Below are 25,934 nucleotides of genomic sequence, written 5' to 3'. Positions count from 1 at the left end.
TTCATTCCGTGTCTTCAGAAAAAACTGTTTATCGCACTGGAGCCCATTTTCTTTTTTGCGTTTGTTTTTCGCTCCCCTTCTTCCCAGAGCCATAACTTTTTATTTTTCAGTCAATATGGCCATGCGAGAGCTTGTTTTTTTATGGGACGAGTTGTACGTTTGATCGACACTATTGTTATTACCGTGTCGTGTACTCAAAAATGGGAAAAAAATTCCAAATGCGGTGAAATTGCAAAAAAGTTCAATCCTACACTTATTTTTTTTTTTTTCACCGTGTTCACTAAATGCTAAAACTGTCCTGCCATTATGATTCTCCAGGTCATTATGAGTTCATAGACATCAAATATGTCTAGGTTCATTTTTATCTACGTCGTGGAAAAAAATTCCAAACTTTGTTTAAAATTTTTTTTTAAAAATTTGCGCCATTTTCCGATACCTATAGCATCTCCATTTTTCGTGATCTCGGGTTGGGTGAGGGCTTATTTTTTTGCGCGCCGAGCTGACGTTTTTAACTATACCATTTTCATGCAGATACAATCTTTTGATCGCCCATTATTGCATTTTAACGAAATGTCGAGGTGACCAAAAGAACGTAATTCTGGCGTTTTTAATTTTTTTCTCTCTACGCAATTTAGCGATCAGGTTAATCCTTTTTTTATTGATCGATCAGCTGATCCTGAACGTGGCGATACCAAATATTTCTATGTTAGATTTTTTGTTTGTTTTATTTTGAATGGGGCAAAAGGGGGTGATTTGAATTTTTGTATTTTTTTTTATTTTTTTAAAAACTTGTTTTTTTTTTAACTTGTGGAATGTTTCAATAGTCTCCATGGGAGGCTAGAAGTTGCCATAGCCCGATCGGCTCTGCCACATAGAGGCGATGATCAGATCGCATCTATGTAGCAGATTTACTGCATTGCTGTGAGCACCGACCATCGGGTGGTGCTCATAGTAATCCGGCATCAACAACCATAGAGGTCTCAAGGAGACCTCTGGTCGTCATGCCAACACACCGGTGACCCGCGATCACGTGACGCAGGTCACTGGTGAGCGTATTTCCGGCCCGATGACCGGAAGCGCTTGTTAAATGCCACTGTCAGAGTTTGACAGAGGCATTTAACTAGTTAATAGCCGCGGGTGGATCGCAATTCCACCTGCGGCTATTGCGGGCACATGTCAGCTGTTCAAAACAGCTGACATGTCCTGGCTTTGAGGTGGGCTCACCACCAGAGCCCACTTCAAAGGGGGAGTGTCATGATCCCAGTGCAGGTTTTTGAGCTGCACGTCAGGGGTTAATGTCTGGAGCTCAGTGCAGGTTTTGACCTGCACACCTGGGGTTAATGATTGTGGCCTCTCTTTGGTTCTGGGAGAGCATCTTAAACCCCAGGGAAGTTCCAATCCCTGTCAGTTATACTTTTGCCTTTGGCCGAGTGTGCTGACCCCTGTATGCCTGTTTGTTGTTATAGCTTGTTTACATGGTTCTGACCCGGTTCTGTTCCCCGTCTTGAGTTTGCCTGTTGATTCTGTACTGCACTACCCTCTCTGTGTATGACCCATTGCCTGTGATCTGACTACTCTCTGCTCGTCCCTTTTGCACCTTGCAGCTATCTCTGTGTATGACTCATTGGCTACGTCCTGACTATCCTCCCTGTCTATGCCCCTTGGTATCTTTGTCTCGCAGTTACCCTGCTAGGAGTTCTCTTGCAGCTCCTAGCTCTGTGGAGTTTAGGCCACGCCCCTAGCAGTCACGTGCTTCAGGTCCTGCTGTTCTGAAGTACGCACCTACTCGGCTGCTGCCCGCTCCACAGGTATCTTTGAGCACAGTTCGCTTTACTCAGGACACGCGCACTGGCTCAGTGAGCAAGTTCAGTGCAGTGTTCCTGACAGGGAGATGCGACATGCGCAGTACTAGTAAGGCGCATGTCGCAAAGGGGATAAGCTTCATCATAGTTCATACTTCCCAACTTTCAAAGAAAAGAGAGCAACAAAAGGACAGGACATTTTTTATGGCAAGCCTCGCACCTAATCTCTCTTAATCGTTTTTGCGCTCCCATACAGATTGAATCATCGTCATATACAGTAGTATGACATCCCCCATGATGCTCTTCCAAACAGTATAAAATGGATTGTTGCCAGATGAGGGTCTCCCATGATGATGATATTGATGACCTACTCTAAAAATACTTGTCTTTTGTGGTATATGCTCTATAGTTCTCCGCCATACTTGATAGTTAGATAGGATAGGTCATTGATATCATAATAGTGGAAAATCCTGCTATTATGGAGCCAACGTTGTAAGATCTGATGACAGATTCGCTTTCATGTTTCACTTTTGACAAGTGAACTAGTTTACATACAGTGCACAAAGTACAAATTACGAACAAATGTGAGTAACCTGCTTATATAGATGTGACTCATTCTGAGGTCATTGTTTCAGGGAAGGTGAGGAGGTGAGCTGTGAACATCACCTGTTGTGAGTGATGGATTTTGTGTTATTTATATAGACAGGATTCTAAATTGTTATACAAATGCTATTGTTCTCTGAAATGATCAATGAAAATGAGTCACTATAATGTTCAAATTATCAACTGTTACAGCACACATGTCAAACTCTGGCCCAAGGGCCATATTTATGATTATATTTGACCCACAATGCTGGAGACCATGGAACCCATTATACTGTATGGAAGACTATGTGGGGCCCATTATACTGTGTGGACTATGTGGGGCCCATTATTTTATGTGGTGGACTATGTGTGGCTCATAATTCTGTGTGGAGGACTATGTTTGGCTCATTATTCTATGTGGAGAACTATGTGGGGCCCATTATTCTGTGTGGAGGATGACGTGGGCCCCATTATTCTGTGTGATGGACTATGTTGGGCCCATTATTCTGTGTGGAGGACTATGCAGGGCCCATTATTCTGTGTGGAGGACTATGTGAGGCCCATTATTCTGTGTGGAGGATTATGTGGTGCCCATTATTCTGTGTGAAGGACTATGTGGTGCCCATTATTCTGTTTGGAGGACTACGTAGGCCCATTATTCTGTGTGGAGGACTATGTGGGGCCCATTATTCTGTGTGGAGGACTATGTTGGGCCCATTATTCTGTGTGGAGGGCTATGCAGGGCCCATTATTCTGTGTGGAGGACTATGTGAGGCCCATTATTCTGTGTGGAGGATTATGTGGTGCCCATTATTCTGTGCGAAGGACTTGGTGGGGCCATTATTCTGTATGGACGACTACGTGGGGCCCATTATTCTGAGTGGAGGATTATGTGGGGCCCATTATTCTGTGTGGAGGACTATGTAGGGCCCATTATTCTGTGCGAAGGACTATGTGGGGCCATTATTCTGTGTGGAGGACTATGTGGGGCCCATTATTCTGTGTGGAGGACTATGTGGGGCCCATTATTCTGTGTGGAGGACTATGTGGGGCCCATTAGTCTGTGTGGATGACTATGTGGGGCCCATTAGTCTGTGTGTGGGATCATAGTTGGGACATCATACTGTGATGGGTCACCATTCTTTACTGGAGGGGGTACAGTAAGGTCATTAAACCGTGGAGGTATCATACTGTTTTTGGAGGGCACTTTTGTTGCATTCTACTTTATTAAATGTATTATTTATTAATTCAAGGTTTTTTATTATTTGTAATTATTTATTTAAAATAGACCATTGGGTCATATACTTTTTACTGCTCTTACATAACAGATTATATTATTCCATTATGCCTCATTTGTGACTATTTGCTAATTTTATTCTAATATCTATTAATTAAAATGTAATTTGTTTGTGGGACAAGCCCAACTTTATTTCCATATGAAAAGTCTCATCATTATATTTCGGTACGTGGTCATCTCTCGAGGAAGACGTGCTTAACACTTTGAAATGCTTTGAATGAATTGCTGAGATTTGACGTCTTCTGTACAGACCTGCATGGGGAGATATCCACAAATTATCCTTATCTTCATGCTTTTTGATTTTATGATCCGTGGATCCGCAACAGCTGTACAAATTCTTTCTAAAGCATAAATCAGGTTGGTACAATCTGATTAAGAACTTTAATTGTATGTCAGATAAGACCCTATTTGTGCTACTTTCCCCCTAGTATTTTATCATTATATTTAATGATAATGAAAAACTTCCTCAATTGTAGACATTTTCTTAATGAATATCAAGGTTGGCCCGCGACTTTGTCCAAGTTTTTCATTTTGACCCTCTGTGTATTTGAGTTTGACATTCCTGCATTACAGGATAAATCACATTTTATTGACAAGCCTTCCAATGATAACAGTATTTTTTTGTTCAAAGCTAAAAAAAACTCAAAATGCCCTGTTCAATTTATTATGCACAACAGAGTTTTCAAACGCCTCCCAAAGCTGCTGTTTTGATGTAAACAGCCTCCCTGCCTTATAGATCTTTTGGTTGAGAAAACTCCAAAGGATCTCAATAGGGTCTAGATCCCGGGAAGATTGTGGCCACACCATAAGTTTCTCTCTTTTTATGGTGCAAACTTGGAGATAAAGTGGATGTAAATCCATGCTGCCGAAGACAATATACAATGGGGGACCAAATATAGTGTGCATGTGTTTTTTATTTGTCGACGTGTTTCGAAGCAATCATATATTTTCATCAGGACAACCTGAAATGTAAATATTAGAGTCAATACAGACAGAGTGATCTATTTCACGTGTTTATTTCTGTTAATGTTGATGATTATGGCTTACAGCTAGAGTTGAGCGAAATGGGTCGGTCAATTTCAAAAGTCGCCGACTTTTGGCAAAGTCGGGTTTCATGAAACGAAACCCGACCCTAGGATGAGGTCGGCCACGAGGTCGGCGACTTACGCGCCAAAGTCGCGTTTCAAAAGTTTGTTTTGCGCTCTTTTTCAGCCAATCAGGATCCACGGACACTGTGGGCAACGTGATGACATAGGCACGGGTCACCACCATCTTTCAGAAGGGCATGCAAGTGATTGGCTTGCTTTGGTGGGCGTCACAGGGGGTATAAAAGGGCGTGCACGCCGACCGCCATCTTACTTCTGCCGATCTTAGCATAGGGAGAGGTTGCTGCTGATTCTGTAGGGAGAGCGTTAGGCAGGGAAGAAGACAAAAAAACTGCTTCTGCTGCTAGCGATTGTGCCTGTACAACACACCAGTCACTGTGTGTGCAGTGCAAGGGGAGGCTATATTGTGGTGTATCAGTGGTGTTGGTTGTTGGGCTGCCCTCTAAGGCTTCCTGACAGCTGCATTGCTGTTTACCCACTGCTCTGCAAACTGCTTTTTTAAAAGCAATCCCAATTTTTTTTTTTTGTCCTGCTGAGGTACTGAGCGTGCATTTTTTCACACCATACAGCGGTGTACGCTCCTCACACAGTACCGTGTAACGGCTGTTATCACAGCCACAGTGAAGCTATCTGTGTCACTCTGTGAGAATAAGTCGAGGACATGTTCCGTTCTTACAGACCTGCACTCTAGGGAGATTCCTATTCTGCCCAATTCTACATACACCTTGTAGTTTGTGATACACTAGCCAATTTCTGCCTCTGACATAGCGCTCAGATATTCAGTGGGCCTCACACAATCCAAAAGTGTCCAGTGTCCACAAGTGTCTGCAGAAATTCAAAATCTCCCTTATCCTCTAGTCACTTTTGTCACAGCTGTGCCATCAAGCCTGTGACATAGAGCTCAGATATTCAGTGGGCCTCACACAATCCAAAAGTGTCCAGTGTCCACAAGTGTCTGCAGAAATTCAAAATCTCCCTTATCCTCTAGTCACTTTGGTCACAGCTGTGCCATCGAGCCTGTGACATAGCGCTCAGATATTCAGTGGGCCTCACACAATCCAAAAGTGTCCAGTGTCCACAAGTGTCTGCAGAAATTCAAAATCTCACTTATCCTCTAGTCACTTTGGTCACAGCTGTGCCATCGAGCCTGTGACATAGCGCTCAGATATTCAGTGGGCCTCACACAATCCAAAAGTGTCCAGTGTCTGCAGAAATTCAAAATCTCACTTATCCTCTAGTCACTTTGGTCACAGCTGTGCCATCGAGCCTGTGACATAGCGCTCAGATATTCAGTGGGCCTCACACAATCCAAAAGTGTCCAGTGTCTGCAGAAATTCAAAATCTCACTTATCCTCTAGTCACTTTGGTCACAGCTGTGCCATCCAGCCTGTGACATAGCGCTCAGATATTCAGTGGGCCTCACACAATCCAAAAGTGTCCAGTGTCCACAAGTGTCTGCAGAAATTCAAAATCTCACTTATCCTCTAGTCACTTTGGTCACAGCTGTGCCATCGAGCCTGTGACATAGCGCTCAGATATTCAGTGGGCCTCACACAATCCAAAAGTGTCCAGTGTCCACTAGTGTGAGCAGAAATTCAAAATCTCACTTATCCTCTAGTCACTTTGGTCACAGCTGTGCCATCGAGCCTGTGACATAGCGCTCAGATATTCAGTGGGCCTCACACAATCCAAAAGTGTCCAGTGTCTGCAGAAATTCAAAATCTCACTTATCCTCTAGTCACTTTGGTCACAGCTGTGCCATCGAGCCTGTGACATAGCGCTCAGATATTCAGTGGGCCTCACACAATCCAAAAGTGTCCAGTGTCCAGTAGTGTGAGCAGAAATTCAAAATCTCCCCTGTCCTATAGACACCTTGTACCTTGTTTTACATTACTATATAGTTTGTTGGATTTTGTCTACATTTCTACCAAAAATGAGGAAGGCTGGTGGAAGAGGCCGTGGAATTGGGCAGGGGTTGGCAGCTGGTAATGATGGTGTTGGTGGTGGATCTGATGGTAGTGGCAAGAGCAAAATAGGACTGAATGCAGGAGGTGTTGAACCTGCGTCATCGTCTGGCTCCATAAGGCTTCGAAGGCTTAGTTTTCTAGGAGTTGGCAAACCGCTTTTAAAGGCAGAGCATCAGGAAAAAGTTTTGTCTTACATTGCTGACTCAGCCTCCAGCTCTATCGCCTCCTCTTCTTCAGTTGTAAAAAGTAAAAGCACTGAGTCATCATTGGAGGCTCATGTTCATGAACCACACCTTTCCTTGTGTCCTTCACCCCAACCAAGATTGAAGGATGACGCAGGCCATACTACTGATTACTCCATGGAGCTGTTTTCACATACCATGCCTGGATTATCAAGTCAAATGGTAAATTACCCAGGCCAAGATGAATCTGACATGGAGTGCACTGATGCACAGCCGCTGATGGATGATTCTGCTGGTACATTCACTCAGAGCACTACATTGTCCTTGCAGTGTACAGAGCCAGATTCTGACCCTGATGAGACTCAGGTGCCCCTTCCCGCACACTATACCACCATACACGGTGACACAGAGGAAGGTGCACATGACATTGAAGAGGAGGTGGTGGATGACCCAGTTGTTGACCCAGATTGGCATCCATTGGGGGAAGAGGGTGCTGCTTCCAATAGCTCAGATGAGGAGCATCCACAGCAGACATCGACATCGCAACAGCTGTTATCTGGCAGGCCCGGAGCACTCCAAAGACAGGTTCCAAAAATCAAAAGAGTTGCTGGACAGCTTGTCCAGAGGGTCAAAACATCACAGCGTGCTAGGCCACAAAATGTCTGCCAAAGTAGGAAGAGTGCAGTGTGGCACTTTTTTGAACAAAATCCTCATGATCAGGCCAAGGTTATCTGTAAGAAGTGCGCAAAGACCTTTAGCCGAGGGAAAAATCTGAAAAATTTGAATACCAGTTGCATGCTTAGACATTTAACCACCATGCACTTGCAAGCGTGGACACAACACTAAACCTCAAGTGCCACATGTGCAACTGATCACAACGAAGGTAGTCAGCAACGCTACATTGTTTCCCCCACTGTAAGCCCACCGGTTAGCACAGCAGCAAATGTTGAGGTGTCGTTGCAAGGCCACAGCAGTCAGGGAATCCCACTGTTATATCAACGAAAGACTGATTCTAGGCTATCAGAAAGAACACCAACTCCATCACCATCATCAACCCTCTCTCAGTCCGCCCTGTCCACCGCTACTTCCACCATATGCAGCTCTCAAGTCCAGCTCACCCTCCCAGACACTATGAGTAGGTCAAGAAAGTACTCAGTCTCTCATCCGCGTACACTGGGTTTGAACGCCCACATTGCCAAACTAATCTCGTTTGAGATGATGCCCTTTCGGTTGGTGGAAAGCGCAGCTTTCCGGGAACTCATGGCCTATGCAGTACCACGCTATGACCTACCCAGTCGCCACTTCTTCTCTCGCAAAGCCATCCCAGCCCTCCACCATCATGTGAAAGACCGCATTGTCCATGCACTCAAGCAGTCAGTGAGCGGAAAGGTGCACCTCACAACTGATGCATGGTCCAGTCGGCATGGCCAGGGCCGTTACGTGCCCATCACTGCGCACTGGGTTAATGTGGTGGATGCAGGGTCCACAGGGGACAGCGGTGGTGGGACAGTGCTGCCTAGCCCACAGTATAGGAAACAGTTGGCTGTAGGCATTCGACCCTCCTCCTCCTCCTCCAGAAGCGAAAGCTCGTCCACAGAGCGCAGTCATACGAGCACTCCATCTGCAGCTGCCACTGTTGCACACGAGGTGTCCCCCTATCGAGCAGCTAGTGGAAAGTGTCAGCAGGCTGTGTTGCAGATGATGTGTTTGGGCGACAGACACACCGCCGAGGTGCTGGCCGAGTACTTGAAGCGACAAACTGAGTCATGGCTGGGCAGTGTACATCTTGAGGCAGGCAAGGTAGTTAGTGATAATGGCCGTAATTTTGTGGCAGCCATAGCCCTTTCAAAACTCAGCCACATACCTTGCTTGGCTCACACTTTGAACCTGGTGGTGCGGTGCTTCCTCAAAAATTATCCGGAGTTAACAGCCCTGCTCCAGAAGGTGTGAAGACTGTGCACGCACATCCGCCGGTCGCCTGTACACTCCGTTCGTATGCAGAAGCTGCAGCGATTGCTCCACCTTCCCAACCACCGCCTCATTATCGACATTGCAACAAGGTGGAACTCCACCCTGCACATGGTGGAGCAGCTGTGCGAGCAGAGGCAGGCCATAATGCATTTGTGGGAGGATACACGGCCAGGCACTTTGAGAGCAGACATGGAGTTGACAGGTGTGCAGTGGTCGAAGCTGAAAGACCTCTGTAAAGTCCTTCAGTGTTTTGAGGAATGCACACGGCTGGTAAGCGCAGACGACGCCATCCTAAGCATGAGCATCTCACTTATGCGTCTGCTCATGCAAACTTTGACGCACCTTAAGGAGCAGGATTCTGCAGCCAATGTTGATGAGGAGGAAGAGGAGGAGGGAATCCTTGATGACATTCAGCCATTGTCTGCTCAGGGACCTCTCCTGGACGAGGTGGAGGAAGAAGAGGAGGAGGAGGAGGATGATGGGGATGATTACTTAGGGGAGGAGGATGCATCTCGTGGGGCAAGTGAAAATGTTGGCGTGGCAAGGTCTGGTACAGGGTTTGTGCGTGACTGGAGGGATGTGGATTTGCCAGAAAGTGCTCCTCCAACCAGCACTCGCAGTGCATCATTGACACCGGGAACATTGGCCCACATGTCAGATTATGCCTTGCAGATCCTAAAAAGGGACCCCCGCATTGCCAAAATGATGAACGATGATGACTACTGGTTGGCCAGCATCCTGAATCCATGCTATTAAGGCAAAATACAAAACATCATGCCACAGGAGAACCTTGACCTAATATTGGCTAATAAACAAGCAACTCTGTTAAATCGGTTGCTTGAGGCATTCCCAGCACACAGCAGCGGTGATGGTTCTCACACGAGCCGTACGGGCCGGGGGCAGCTTGGCAGAGGTGTTCGTGGTGCACACAGCAGAAGTGGCGTTGGAGACAGGGGTTTCATGACAATGTTGTGGACTGATTTTTCAAGTACCGCTCACACAACTGGTAATACTGCATCGATGGAAAGTGACAGGAGACAGCAGTTGTCAACTATGGTTACAAACTACTTTTCCTCCCATATCGATGTTCTCCCACACAGGTCATTCCCCTTTGACTATTGGGCCGCTAAACTGGACACCTGGCCTGAATTGGCACAATATGCCTTACAGGAGCTCGCTTGCCCAGCTGCAAGTGTGCTATCGGAAAGAGTCTTCAGTGCAGCTGGATCAATCCTGACAGAAAAAAGGACCCGTCTGTCAACCCAAAATGTGGATGATCTAACCTTCATTAAAATGAACCATGCATGGGTTTCCAAGGATTTTGTCCCACCTTCCCCTGATGACACATAGGGTGACAGAAAAATGGCTTGCTTTGGTCCACCTCTTCCTGGGACTTGACCTATTTCGCCTTTTGCATCAGCTGAATGTCCAACATCAACATATGCCACTTTCAAAAACTCCCTAACTGTGCTGCCTCCCCCCCCATGGCCGGGGTCACCACCTAGCGCACGACACCGTGCGAGTGCCGTTGCCCTGGACAGGTGGGTAGGCCGACTCTTGGGCACTGGCACAGGGTCCCTCATAGTGCAATCAAGTGTCTCTGATGGTGGTGGTGCACACCCGCCGTCAGACACACCGCCGTACTATGAGGGGCCCAGTGCCAGTACCGACGCCCACGAGTGGGCCCCCCTTGCTTGGGCAGGGCCCCAGCATTTGCAATCTTTACCTCTCCCTGCTCCTCCGCTGTGTAGTCTGGGTCGTCAAATCCATACTGTGCCTGACACCATTTGAGCCTGCCTCCTGATGTATAGACATATATTTTGAATGTGTACGCTATCCATACATGTTATCTGGGGATACGGTACCCTTTCTAACCTTTGTGCAATCACGTGCAATCCATACTGTGCCTAACACCGTCTGAGCCTGCCTCCTGATGTATAGACATATATTTTGAATGTGTACGCTATCCATACATGTTATCTGGGGATACGGTACCCTTTCTAACCTTTGTGCAATCACGTGCATTCCATACTGGGCCTAACACCGTCTGAGCCTGCCTCCTGATGTATAGACATATATTTTGAATGTGTACGCTATCCATACATATTATCTGGGGATACGGTACCCTTTCTCACCTTTGTGTAATCACGTGTAATCCATACTGGGCGTGAGATCGGCTGGCGAGCTGTTAAGCAAGCTACAGCACCTGTGGTTTGCACACGTAAGTTTTTCATTTTTTCAGGAATGACGGTTAGGCCTAATTCCGGAACTGCGGTTGACCTGCACTTACTGGGAAATCATTGTTCGCGGGTAATAATTGTAATCAGTGATCCCCATCACTAACGTTGTTCAGCGGGTTATCTGCACCTGTAAGCGACAAACGCTGGCCTTTTCAGTGTAGCGCACATGCAGCCACGGACATGTAAGGGCATGACACACCAGTTATTGGCCAATCTCATGTGCCAGAGCCTCACGTGTCCCTCTAGTAAGCCGGACTCGGACCGCGGGGCATGACGGAGTCTCGCTCGTTAACGGAATTAAGCTTGCAATGTGTGCATCTGTTCTGTAGCTGGCATGGTTGAGGTTTCCCAGGTGGAGTCGAATTTAACCGTAGGCTCCACTCCTGGTGGTGCCCTTCTGGACATTCCTTTAAGGTTCAGCTTTGCAACCATACTGCCCACGTAAAACAAACACTTTGCCTTCATGAACGCTGTTTGGAGGGTCATGACTCGTGCGTGGGAATAACGCCGCCCAATCAGTTAACCTGCTAGAGAGATCGTTCGTAGCTCCCAAGCATGACCTCACACTCCCTAGGAAGAAGGTAATGCCACTGTGGCGACCGTACTCCTGGGGGCGACACAAGTGCACTGATGCCCAGCCACTGCTCGATGAATCTGCTGGTACATTGACCCAGACCACTACATTCCCCTCGCACGCTACACGACCTGAATCTGACCCTGATGAAACTCAGGTTACCCTTCCCATATACAGTTCCATCTTACACGGTGACAAAGAGGAAGCTGCAGATGAAAGTGCAGGTTCGGCCCACCCGCCATCAGACACACCACCGTACTATCAGGGGCCCTGTGCCAGTGCCGTCGCCAACGAGTGGGCCCCCCCTGCTTGCTCAGGATCACAGCACTTGCAAAGTTGAAATACTGTGCAGTGAGATGGAAGATGGGGACGACGAGGAGTCCAGACAAGTACAGGGATTCCCTAGCGAGGAGACTTATTTGATTGTTTTCAATGTTGGGACAGCAATTTTTGGGGAGCACTATAGAATGATAGATGGGGCCCACCATACACTGGAACATTCCAAAGGTGGACATCAGACACTGGAGCAGCATTTACAGGGCCCATTATACACTAGAGCATTAGAAATGGGGCCCATTATGTTTGGAGCATTATTTGGGCCCATAAGACAGTGGAGCTTCATCCATGGGGACCAACATATACTGTAGCATTATGTGGAGCTCATCATATACTGTTTCAAACATTAAATGGGACCAATGATTCTGTATGGAGAAATAGATGGGCCTCGTCATGAGATGTAAAAAGTGAAGTATTTTTCATTGTACTATACCGCTATTTCTCTGCCGTATCGGAGCATGATGAGTTGTGGTATGTGTTAAAGGGGCGCTCTTTCGCCCAGGGCACATGAAAACCTGGAGCCAGCCCTCCCCCCCCCACAACTGTAGCCAAATAACCCCCATTTTTCAGTGCGTAACTTGTATTTTGAAGTTAATTAAGGTTGACAAGCTTAAGTAAGAAGAATTGATGCTTTTGGCATTCAAATGGGCACTGTTGGTGTGTTTCCTGTCCTCCTCTCACTGCCGACTTTTATTCCCCATTGACTTACATTGGGTTTCGTGTTTCGGGACGACCCCGACTTTTCCCTATATTCGGACGATCTTGCTCAACCCGACTTTTGGAAAAGTCGGGTTTCACGAAACGAAACGCGACCCTAAAAAACCAAAAGTCGCTCAACTCTTTTACAGCCAATGAAAACTCAAACATCATTGGGCTTAAGGTCAGATGAGATTGTTCGCTAATTAAGCACCGTGATACTGTTGTTCTTAAACCAGGTATTGGTACTTCTGGCAGTGTGGACAGGTGTCAAGTCCTGCTAGAGAATGACATTTCCATCTCCAAAAAGCTTGTTGGCAGAGGGAAACATGAAGTGATATAAAATTTCCTGGTAGACGGCTGCGCTGACTTTGGTCTTGATAAAACAAAGTGGACGTACACCAACAGATGACATGGCTCCCCAAACCATCACTGATTGTGAAAACTTCACACTAGACCTCAAGCAGCTTGGATTGTGGCCTCTCCACACTTCCTCCAGACTCTGGGACCTTGATTTCCAAGGTCTAGTGTGAAGTTTCCACAATCAGTGATGGTTTGGGGAGCCATGCCATCTGCTGGTGTAGGTCCACTGTGTTTTGTCAAGACCAAAGTCAGCGCAGCCGTCTTCCAGGAAATTTTAGAGCACTTCATGCTTCCCTCTGCCGACAAGCTTATTGGAGATGGAAATTTCATTCTCCAGTAGAACTTGGCACCTGTCCACTCTGTCAAAAGTACCAATACCTGGTTTACAAACAACAGTATCACTGTGCTTGATTGGCAGCAAACTCACCTGACCTTAACCCCATAGAGAATCTATGGGGTATTGTCAAGAAGAAGATGAGAGACACCAGACCCAACAATGCAGACAAGCTGAAGGCTGCTATCAAAGCAACCTGGGCTTCCATAACACCTCAGCAGTGCCACAGGCTGATCGCCTCCATGCCACACCGCATTGATGCAGTAACTGATGCAAAAGGAGCCCTGACCAAGTATTGAGTGGATCAACATTAACAGAAATAAACACTTGAAATAGATCTCACTCTGTGTGTAAGGACTCTATGTAGTATAGGAGTTTCACTTTTTGTATTGAACTGAAATAAATTATCTTTTTGAAGATATTCTAATTTTGTGAGATGCACCTGTATATACAAAAACTTGTCATGTGTCACTAAAGACAGGAGACAAATATGCCTCATATGATAAGAGTAAGTAGATACTATTCCTATTAAATGAAAAGTGCAATGAGGTAGGACTTTGCTGTATTGTGTTTTCCAGTTCTATGATTTATATTATTTGGGAATATGATCCTTTTAAAAAAATTCTTATGATATACTAATGAACAATGTATGGTACTTATTTGATCATGAAGGAAGGTTTGTTTTCTGTGGTGGCTTATCTCATGTCTGATACTCTCCTTTTACATTTGTATTATAAATTGCCTGGTAGCCATTTAATAAACATAAAAATTTTATTAATTTTTTCTTGTACTCCTATTTGTTTATATCATTATTTAATCAAGACATTGCTAGATTATGCTCCGTAGATGTCTTATTGACAAAATATGAGTATATGGCAGAAATTAGCATATCAAGCACATTTTTAATTACAGGTGTATGCAGATTTGTGCTGGAAATTCAATTCAAGGAGAAGGTATTCTCAGCTAATTTAATGCCCTTTATTATATGTAATTAACGTAATATGGGAAAAATAATGAAAATCCTTATACTCATAGCTAGAGTTGAGCGAAACAGGTCGAAAAAATTCAAAAGTCGCCGACTTTTGGCAAAGTCGGGTTTCATGAAACGAAACCCGACCCTAGGATGAGGTCAGCCACGAGGTCGGCGACTTACGCGCCAAAGTCGCGTTTCAAAAGTTTGTTTTGCGCTCTTTTTCAGCCAATCAGGATCCACGGACACTGTGGGCAACGTGATGACATAGGCACGGGTCACCACCTTCTTTCAGAAGGGCATGCAAGTGATTGGCTTGCTTTGGTGGTCGTCACAGGGGGTATAAAAGGGCGTGCACGCCGACCGCCATCTTACTTCTGCCGATCTTAGTATAGGGAGAGGTTGCTGCTGATTCTGTAGGGAGAGCGTTAGGCAGGGAAGAAGACAAAAAAACTGCTTCTGCTGCTAGCGATTTGGCCTGCACAACACACAAGTCACTGTGTGTGCAGTGCAAGGGTAGGCTATATTGTGGTGTATCAGTGGTGTTGGTTGTTGGGCTGCCTTCTAAGGCTTCCTGACACGCTGGCATTGCTGTTTACCCACTGCTCCGCAAACTGCTTTTTTAAAAGCAATCCAATCTCCCTTATCCTCTCGTCACTTTGGTCACAGGCAGCTGTGCCATCGAGCGTGTCACATAGCGCTCAGATATCAGTGGGCCGCACACAATCCACAAGTGTCCAGTGTCCAAAAGTGTACGCAGAGATTCAAAATCTCCATTATCCTCTCCTCACTTTGGTCACAGGCAGCTGTGCCATCGAGCGTGTCACATAGCGCTCAGATATCAGTGGGCCGCACACAATCCACAAGTGTCCAGTGTCCAAAAGTGTACGCAGAGATTCAAAATCTCCATTATCCTCTCGTCACTTTGGTCACAGGCAGCTGTGCCATCGAGCGTGTCACATAGCGCTCAGATATCAGTGGGCCGCACACAATCCACAAGTGTCCAGTGTCCAAAAGTGTACGCAGAGATTCAAAATCTCCATTATCCTCTCGTCACTTTGGTCACAGGCAGCTGTGCCATCGAGCGTGTCACATAGCGCTCAGATATCAGTGGGCCGCACACAATCCACAAGTGTCCAGTGTCCAAAAGTGTACGCAGAGATTCAAAATCTCCATTATCCTCTTGTCACTTTGGTCACAGGCAGCTGTGCCATCGAGTGTGTCACATAGCGCTCAGATATCAGTGGGCCGCACACAATCCACAAGTGTTCACTGTCCACAAGTGTACGCAGAGATTCAAAATCTCCATTATCCTCTCGTCACTTTGGTCACAGGCAGCTGTGCCATCGAGCGTGTCACATAGCGCTCAGATATCAGTGGGCCGCACACAATCCACAAGTGTCCACTGTCCACAAGTGTACGCAGAGATTCAAAATCTCCATTATCCTCTCGTCACTTTGGTCACAGGCAGCTGTGCCATCCAGCGTGTCACATAGCGCTCAGATATCAGTGGGCCGCACACAATCCACAAGTGTCCAGTGTCCAAAAGTGTACGCAGAGATTCAAAATCTCCATTATCCTCTCGTCACTTTGGTCACAGGCAGCTGTGCCATCGAGCGTGTCACATAGCGCTCAGATATCAATGAGGCCGCACACAATCCACAAGTGTCCAGTGTCCAAAAGTGTACGCAGAGATTCAAAATCTCCATTATCCTCTCGTCACTTTGGTCACAGGCACCTGTGCCATCGAGCGTGTCACATAGCGCTCAGATATCAGTGGGCCGCACACAATCCACAAGTGTCCACTGTCCACAAGTGTACGCAGAGATTCAAAATCTCCATTATCCTCTCGTCACTTTGGTCACAGGCAGCTGTGCCATCGAGCGTGTCACAGCGCTCAGATATCAGTGGGCTGCACACAATCCACAAGTGTCCACTGTCCACAAGTGTACGCAGAGATTCAAAATCTCCATTATCCTCTCGTCACTTTGGTCACAGGCACCTGTGCCATCGAGCGTGTCACATAGCGCTCAGATATCAGTGGGCCGCACACAATCCACAAGTGTCCACTGTCCACAAGTGTACGCAGAGATTCAAAATCTCCATTATCCTCTCGTCACTTTGGTCACAGGCAGCTGTGCCATCGAGCGTGTCACATAGCGCTCAGATATCAGTGGGCCGCACACAATCCACAAGTGTCCAGTGTCCAAAAGTGTACGCAGAGATTCAAAATCTCCATTATCCTCTCGTCACTTTGGTCACAGGCAGCTGTGCCATCGAGCGTGTCACATAGCGCTCAGATATCAGTGGGCCGCACACAATCCACAAGTGTCCAGTGTCCAAAAGTGTACGCAGAGATTCAAAATCTCCATTATCCTCTCGTCACTTTGGTCACAGGCAGCTGTGCCATCGAGCGTGTCACATAGCGCTCAGATATCAGTGGGCCGCACACAATCCACAAGTGTCCAGTGTCCAAAAGTGTACGCAGAGATTCAAAATCTCCATTATCCTCTCGTCACTTTGGTCACAGGCAGCTGTGCCATCGAGCGTGTCACATAGCGCTCAGATATCAGTGGGCCGCACACAATCCACAAGTGTCCACTGTCCACAAGTGTACGCAGAGATTCAAAATCTCCATTATCCTCTCGTCACTTTGGTCACAGGCAGCTGTGCCATCGAGCGTGTCACATAGCGCTCAGATATCAGTGGGCCGCACACAATCCACAAGTGTCCACTGTCCACAAGTGTACGCAGAGATTCAAAATCTCCATTATCCTCTCGTCACTTTGGTCACAGGCAGCTGTGCCATCGAGCGTGTCACATAGCGCTCAGATATCAGTGGGCCGCACACAATCCACAAGTGTCCAGTGTCCAAAAGTGTACGCAGAGATTCAAAATCTCCATTATCCTCTCGTCACTTTGGTCACAGGCAGCTGTGCCATCGAGCGTGTCACATAGCGCTCAGATATCAGTGGGCCGCACACAATCCACAAGTGTCCAGTGTCCAAAAGTGTACGCAGAGATTCAAAATCTCCATTATCCTCTCGTCACTTTGGTCACAGGCAGCTGTGCCATCGAGCGTGTCACATAGCGCTCAGATATCAGTGGGCCGCACACAATCCACGAGTGTCCAGTGTCCAAAAGTGTACGCAGAGATTCAAAATCTCCATTATCCTCTCGTCACTTTGGTCACAGGCAGCTGTGCCATCGAGCGTGTCACATAGCGCTCAGATATCAGTGGGCCGCACACAATCCACAAGTGTCCACTGTCCACAAGTGTACGCAGAGATTCAAAATCTCCATTATCCTCTCGTCACTTTGGTCACAGGCAGCTGTGCCATCGAGCGTGTCACAGCGCTCAGATATCAGTGGGCCGCACACAATCCACAAGTGTCCACTGTCCACAAGTGTACGCAGAGATTCAAAATCTCCATTATCCTCTCGTCACTTTGGTCACAGGCAGCTGTGCCATCGAGCGTGTCACATAGCGCTCAGATATCAGTGGGCCGCACACAATCCACAAGTGTCCACTGTCCACAAGTGTACGCAGAGATTCAAAATCTCCATTATCCTCTCGTCACTTTGGTCACAGGCAGCTGTGCCATCGAGCGTGTCACATAGCGCTCAGATATCAGTGGGCCGCACACAATCCACAAGTGTCCAGTGTCCAAAAGTGTACGCAGAGATTCAAAATCTCCATTATCCTCTCGTCACTTTGGTCACAGGCAGCTGTGCCATCGAGCGTGTCACATAGCGCTCAGATATCAGTGGGCCGCACACAATCCACAAGTGTCCAGTGTCCAAAAGTGTACGCAGAGATTCAAAATCTCCATTATCCTCTCGTCACTTTGGTCACAGGCAGCTGTGCCATCGAGCGTGTCACATAGCGCTCAGATATCAGTGGGCCGCACACAATCCACAAGTGTCCACTGTCCACAAGTGTACGCAGAGATTCAAAATCTCCATTATCCTCTCGTCACTTTGGTCACAGGCAGCTGTGCCATCGAGCGTGTCACAAAGCGCTCAGATATCAGTGGGCCGCACACAATCCACAAGTGTCCAGTGTCCAAAAGTGTACGCAGAGATTCAAAATCTCCATTATCCTCTCGTCACTTTGGTCACAGGCAGCTGTGCCATCGAGCGTGTCACATAGCGCTCAGATATCAGTGGGCCGCACACAATCCACAAGTGTCCAGTGTCCAAAAGTGTACGCAGAGATTCAAAATCTCCATTATCCTCTCGTCACTTTGGTCACAGGCAGCTGTGCCATCGAGCGTGTCACATAGCGCTCAGATATCAGTGGGCCGCACACAATCCACAAGTGTCCAGTGTCCAAAAGTGTACGCAGAGATTCAAAATCTCCATTATCCTCTCGTCACTTTGGTCACAGGCAGCTGTGCCATCGAGCGTGTCACATAGCGCTCAGATATCAGTGGGCCGCACACAATCCACAAGTGTCCAGTGTCCAAAAGTGTACGCAGAGATTCAAAATCTCCATTATCCTCTCGTCACTTTGGTCACAGGCAGCTGTGCCATCGAGCGTGTCACATAGCGCTCAGATATCAGTGGGCCGCACACAATCCACAAGTGTCCAGTGTCCAAAAGTGTACGCAGAGATTCAAAATCTCCATTATCCTCTCCTCACTTTGGTCACAGGCAGCTGTGCCATCGAGCGTGTCACATAGCGCTCAGATATCAGTGGGCCGCACACAATCCACAGGTGTCCACTGTCCACAAGTGTACGCAGAGATTCAAAATCTCCATTATCCTCTCGTCACTTTGGTCACAGGCAGCTGTGCCATCGAGCGTGTCACATAGCGCTCAGATATCAGTGGGCCGCACACAATCCACAAGTGTCCAGTGTCCAAAAGTGTACGCAGAGATTCAAAATCTCCATTATCCTCTCGTCACTTTGGTCACAGGCAGCTGTGCCATCGAGCGTGTCACATAGCGCTCAGATATCAGTGGGCCGCACACAATCCACAAGTGTCCAGTGTCCACAAGTGTACGCAGAGATTCAAAATCTCCATTATCCTCTCGTCACTTTGGTCACAGGCAGCTGTGCCATCGAGCGTGTCACATAGCGCTCAGATATCAGTGGGCCGCACACAATCCACAAGTGTCCAGTGTCCAAAAGTGTACGCAGAGATTCAAAATCTCCATTATCCTCTCGTCACTTTGGTCACAGGCAGCTGTGCCATCGAGCGTGTCACATAGCGCTCAGATATCAGTGGGCCGCACACAATCCACAAGTGTCCACTGTCCACAAGTGTACGCAGAGATTCAAAATCTCCATTATCCTCTCGTCACTTTGGTCACAGGCAGCTGTGCCATCGAGCGTGTCACATAGCGCTCAGATATCAGTGGGCCGCACACAATCCACAAGTGTCCACTGTCCACAAGTGTACGCAGAGATTCAAAATCTCCATTATCCTCTCGTCACTTTGGTCACAGGCAGCTGTGCCATCCAGCGTGTCACATAGCGCTCAGATATCAGTGGGCCGCACACAATCCACAAGTGTCCAGTGTCCAAAAGTGTACGCAGAGATTCAAAATCTCCATTATCCTCTCGTCACTTTGGTCACAGGCAGCTGTGCCATCGAGCGTGTCACATAGCGCTCAGATATCAGTGGGCCGCACACAATCCACAGGTGTCCACTGTCCACAAGTGTACGCAGAGATTCAAAATCTCCATTATCCTCTCGTCACTTTGGTCACAGGCAGCTGTGCCATCGAGCGTGTCACATAGCGCTCAGATATCAGTGGGCCGCACACAATCCACAAGTGTCCAGTGTCCAAAAGTGTACGCAGAGATTCAAAATCTCCATTATCCTCTCGTCACTTTGGTCACAGGCAGCTGTGCCATCGAGCGTGTCACATAGCGCTCAGATATCAGTGGGCCGCACACAATCCACAAGTGTCCAGTGTCCAAAAGTGTACGCAGAGATTCAAAATCTCCATTATCCTCTCGTCACTTTGGTCACAGGCAGCTGTGCCATCGAGCGTGTCACATAGCGCTCAGATATCAGTGGGCCGCACACAATCCACAAGTGTCCAGTGTCCAAAAGTGTACGCAGAGATTCAAAATCTCCATTATCCTCTCGTCACTTTGGTCACAGGCAGCTGTGCCATCGAGCGTGTCACATAGCGCTCAGATATCAGTGGGCCGCACACAATCCACAAGTGTCCACTGTCCACAAGTGTACGCAGAGATTCAAAATCTCCATTATCCTCTCGTCACTTTGGTCACAGGCAGCTGTGCCATCGAGCGTGTCACATAGCGCTCAGATATCTATCAGTGGGCCGCACACAATCCACAAGTGTCCACTGTCCACAAGTGTACGCAGAGATTCAAAATCTCCATTATCCTCTCGTCACTTTGGTCACAGGCAGCTGTGCCATCGAGCGTGTCACATAGCGCTCAGATATCAGTGGGCCGCACACAATCCACAAGTGTCCAGTGTCCAAAAGTGTACGCAGAGATTCAAAATCTCCATTATCCTCTCGTCACTTTGGTCACAGGCAGCTGTGCCATCGAGCGTGTCACATAGCGCTCAGATATCAGTGGGCCGCACACAATCCACAAGTGTCCACTGTCCACAAGTGTGTGCAGAAATTCTAAAACTCCCCTGTCCTATAGACACCTTGTACCTTGTTTTACATTACTATATAGTTTGTTGGATTTTGTCTACATTTCTACCAAAAATGAGGAAGGCTGGTGGAAGAGGCCGTGGAATTGGGCGGGGGTTGGCAGCTGGTAATGATGGTGTTGGTGGTGGATCTGATGGTAGTGGCAAGAGCAAAATAGGACCAAATGCAGGAGGTGCTGACCCTGCGTCATCGTCTGTCTACATAAGGCCTCGAACGCTTAGTTTTCTAGGAGTTGGCAAACCGCTTTTAAAGGCAGAGCATCAGGAAAAAGTTTTGTCTTACATTGCTGACTCAGCCTCCAGCTCTATCGCCTCCTCTTCTTCAGTTGTAAAAAGTAAAAGCACTGAGTCGTCATTGGAGGCTCATGTTCATGAACCACACCTTTCCTTGTGTCCTTCACCCCAACCAAGATTGAAGGATGACGCAGGCCATACTACTGATTACTCCATGGAGCTGTTTTCACATTCCATGCCTGGATTATCAAGTCAAATGGTGAATTACCCAGGCCAAGATGAATCTGACATGGAGTGCACTGATGCACAGCCGCTGATGGATGATTCTGCTGGTACATTCACTCAGAGCACTACATTGTCCTCGCAGTGTACAGAGCCAGATTTTGACCCTGATGAGACTCAGGTGCCCCTTCCCGCACACTATACCACCATACACGGTGACACAGAGAAAGGTGCACATGACATAGAAGAGGAGGTGATGGATGACCCAGTTGTTGACCCAGATTGGCATCCATTGGGGGAAGAGGGTGCTGCTTCCAATAGCTCAGATGAGGAGCATCCACAGCAGACATCGACATCGCAACAGCTGTTATTTGGCAGGCCCGGAGCACTCCAAAGACAGGTTCCAAACATCAAAAGAGTTGCTGGACAGCTTGTCCAGAGGGTCAAAAGATCACAGCGTGCTAGGCCGCAAAATGTCTGCCAAAGTAGGAAGAGTGCAGTGTGGCAGTTTTTTGAACAAAATCCTCACGATCAGGCCAAGGTTATCTGTAAGAAGTGCGCAAAGACCTTTAGCCGAGGGAAAAATCTGAAAAATTTGAATACCAGTTGCATGCTTAGACATTTAACCAGCATGCACTTGCAAGCGTGGACACAACACCAAACCTCAAGTGCCACATGTGCAACTGATCACAACGAAGGTAGTCAGCAACGCTACATTGTTTCCCCCACTGTAAGCACACCGGTTAGCACAGCAGCAAATGTTGAGGTGTCGTTGCAAGGCCACAGCAGTCAGGGAATCCCACTGTTATATCAACGAAAGACTGATTCTAGGCCATCAGAAAGAACACCAACTCCATCACCATCATCAACCCTCTCTCAGTCCGCCCTGTCCACCGCTACTTCCACCATATGCAGCTCTCAAGTCCAGCTCACCCTCCCAGACACTATGAGTAGGTCAAGAAAGTACTCAGTCTCTCATCCGCGTACACTGGGTTTGAACGCCCACATTGCCAAACTAATCTCGTTTGAGATGATGCCCTTTCGGTTGGTGGAAAGCACAGCTTTCCGCGAACTCATGGCCTATGCAGTACCACGCTATGACCTACCCAGTCGCCACTTCTTCTCTCGCAAAGCCATCCCAGCCCTCCACCATCATGTGAAAGACCGCATTGTCCATGCACTCAAGCAGTCAGTGAGTGGAAAGGTGCACCTCACAACTGATGCATGGTCCAGTCGGCATGGCCAGGGCCGTTACGTGTCCATCACTGCGCACTGGGTTAATGTGGTGGATGCAGGGTCCACAGGGGACAGCGGTGGTGGGACAGTGCTGCCTAGCCCACGGTCTAGGAAACAGTTGGCTGTAGGCGTTCGACCCTCCTCCTCCTCCTCCAGAAGCGACAGCTCGTCCACAGAGCGCAGTCGTACGAGCACTCCATCTGCAGCTGCCACTGTTGCACACGATGTGTCCCCCATCGAGCAGCTAGTGGAAAGCGTCAGCAGGCTGTGTTGCAGATGATGTGTTTGGGCGACAGACACACCGCCGAGGTGCTGGCCGAGTACTTGAAGCGACAAACTGAGTCATGGCTGGGCAGTGTACATCTTGAGGCAGGCAAGGTAGTTAGTGATAACGGCCGTAATTTTGTGGCAGCCATAGCCCTTTCAAAACACAGCCACATACCTTGCTTGGCTCACACCTTGAACCTGGTGGTGCAGTGCTTCCTCAAAAATTATCCGGAGTTAACAGCCCTGCTCCAGAAGGTGCGAAGACTGTGCGCGCACATCCGCCGGTCGCCTGTACACTCCGTTCGTATGCAGAAGCTGCAGCGATTGCTCCACCTTCCCAACCACCGCCTCATTATCGACATTGCAACAAGGTGGAACTCCACCCTGCACATGGTGGAGCGGCTGTGCGAGCAGAGGCAGGCCATAATGCATTTGTGGGAGGATACACGGCCAGGCACTTTGAGAGCAGACATGGAGTTGACAGGCGTGCAGTGGTCGAAGCTGAAAGACCTTTGTAAAGTCCTTCAGTGTTTTGAGGAATGCACACGGCTGGTAAGCGCAGACGACGCCATCCTAAGCATGAGCATCCCACTTATGCGTCTGCTCATGCAAACTTTGACGCACCTTAAGGAGCAGGCGTCTGCAGCCAATGTTGATGAGGAGGAAGAGGAGGGAATCCTTGATGACATTCAGCCATTGTCTGCTCAGGGACCTCTCCTGGACGAGGTGGAGGAAGAAGAGGAGGAGGAGGAGGAGGATGATGGGGATGATTACTTAGGGGAGGAGGATGCATCTCGTGGGGCAAGTGAAAATGTTGGCGTGGCAAGGTCTGGTACAGGGTTTGTGCGTGACTGGAGGGATGTGGATTTGCCAGAAAGTGCTCCTCCACCCAGCGCTCGCAGTGCATCATTGACACCGGGAACATTGGCCCACATGTCAGATTATGCCTTGCGGATCCTAAAAAGGGACCCCCGCATTGCCAAAATGATGAACGATGACGACTACTGGTTGGCCAGCATCCTGGATCCACGCTATAAAGGCAAATTACAAAACATCATGCCACAGGAGAACCTTGACCTAATATTGGCTAATAAACAAGCAACTCTGTTAAATCGGTTGCTTGAGGCATTCCCAGCACACAGCAGCGGTGATGGTTCTCACACGAGCCGTACGGGCCGGGGGCAGCTTGGCAGAGGTGTTCGTGGTGCACACAGCAGAAGTGGCGATGGAGACAGGGGTTTCATGACAATGTTGTGGACTGATTTTTCAAATACCGCTCACACAACTGGTAATACTGCATCGATGGAAAGTGACAGGAGACAGCAGTTGTCAACTATGGTTACAAACTACTTTTCCTCCCATATCGATGTTCTCCCACACAGGTCATTCCCCTTTGACTATTGGGCCGCTAAACTGGACACCTGGCCTGAATTGGCCCAATATGCCTTACAGGAGCTCGCTTGCCCAGCTGTAAGTGTGCTATCGGAAAGAGTCTTCAGTGCAGCTGGATCAATCCTGACAGAAAAAAGGACCCGTCTGTCAACCCAAAATGTGGATGATCTAACCTTCATTAAAATTAACCACGCATGGGTTTGGATTTTGTCCCACCTTCCCCTGATGACACATAGGGTGACAGAAAAATGGCTTGCTTTGGTCCACCTCTTCCTGGTACTTCACCTATTTCGCCTTTTGCATCAGTTGAATGTCCAACATCAACATATGCCACTTTCTAAAACTCCCTAACTGTGCTGCCTCCCCCCCCATGGCCGGGGTCACCACCTAGCGCACGACACCGTGCGAGTGCCGTTGCCCTGGACAGGTGGGTAGGCCGACTCTTGGGCGCGGGCACTGGCACAGGGTCCCTCATAGTGCAATCAAGTGTCTCTGACGGTGGTGGTGCACACCTGCCGTCAGACACACCGCTGTACTATGAGGGGCCCAGTACCAGTACCGACGCCCACGAGTGGGCCCCCCTTGCTTGGCCAGGGCCCCAGCATTTGCAATCTTTACCTCTCCCTGCTCCTCCGCTGTGTAATCTGGGCCGTCAAATCCATACTGTGCCTGACACCGTCTGAGCCTGCCTCCTGATGTATAGACATATATTTTGAATGTGTACGCTATCCATACATGTTATCCGGGGATACGTTACCCCTTCTAAACTTTGTGCAATGACGTGCAATCCATACTGGGCCTAACACCGTCTGAGCCTGCCTCATGCTGTATAGACATATATTTTGAATGTGTACGCTATCCATACATGTTATCCGGGGATACGGTACCCCTTCTAACCTTTGTGCAATGACGTGCAATCCATACTGGGCCTAACACCGTCTGAGCCTGCCTCATGCTGTATAGACATATATTTTGAATGTGTACGCTATCCATACATGTTATCCAGGGATACGGTACCCTTTCTAACCTTTGTGCAATGACGTGCAATCCATACTGGGCCTAACACCGTCTGAGCCTGCCTCATGCTGTATAGACATATATTTTGAATGTGTACGCTATCCATACATGTTATCCAGGGATACGGTACCCTTTCTAACCTTTGTGCAATGATGTGCAATCCATACTGGGCCTAACACCGTCTGAGCCTGCCTCATGCTGTATAGACATATATTTTGAATGTGTACGCTATCCATACATGTTATCCGGGGATACGGTACCCCTTCTAACCTTTGTGCAATGACGTGCAATCCATACTGGGCCTAACACCGTCTGAGCCTGCCTCATGCTGTATAGACATGTATTTTGAATGTGTACGCTATCCATACATGTTATCTGGGGATACGGTACCCCTTCTAACCTTTGTGCAATGACGTGCAATCCATACTGGGCCTAACACCGTCTGAGCCTGCCTCATGCTGTATAGACATATATTTTGAATGTGTACGCTATC

Source organism: Dendrobates tinctorius, unplaced genomic scaffold, assembly GCF_039654945.1.
Source record: "Dendrobates tinctorius isolate UK_male_01 unplaced genomic scaffold, ASM3965494v1 ptg000075l, whole genome shotgun sequence".
Taxonomy (NCBI): Eukaryota; Metazoa; Chordata; class Amphibia; order Anura; family Dendrobatidae; genus Dendrobates; species Dendrobates tinctorius.
The sequence above is the reverse complement of the archived record's forward strand: the minus strand, read 5'-3'. Positions refer to the sequence as shown.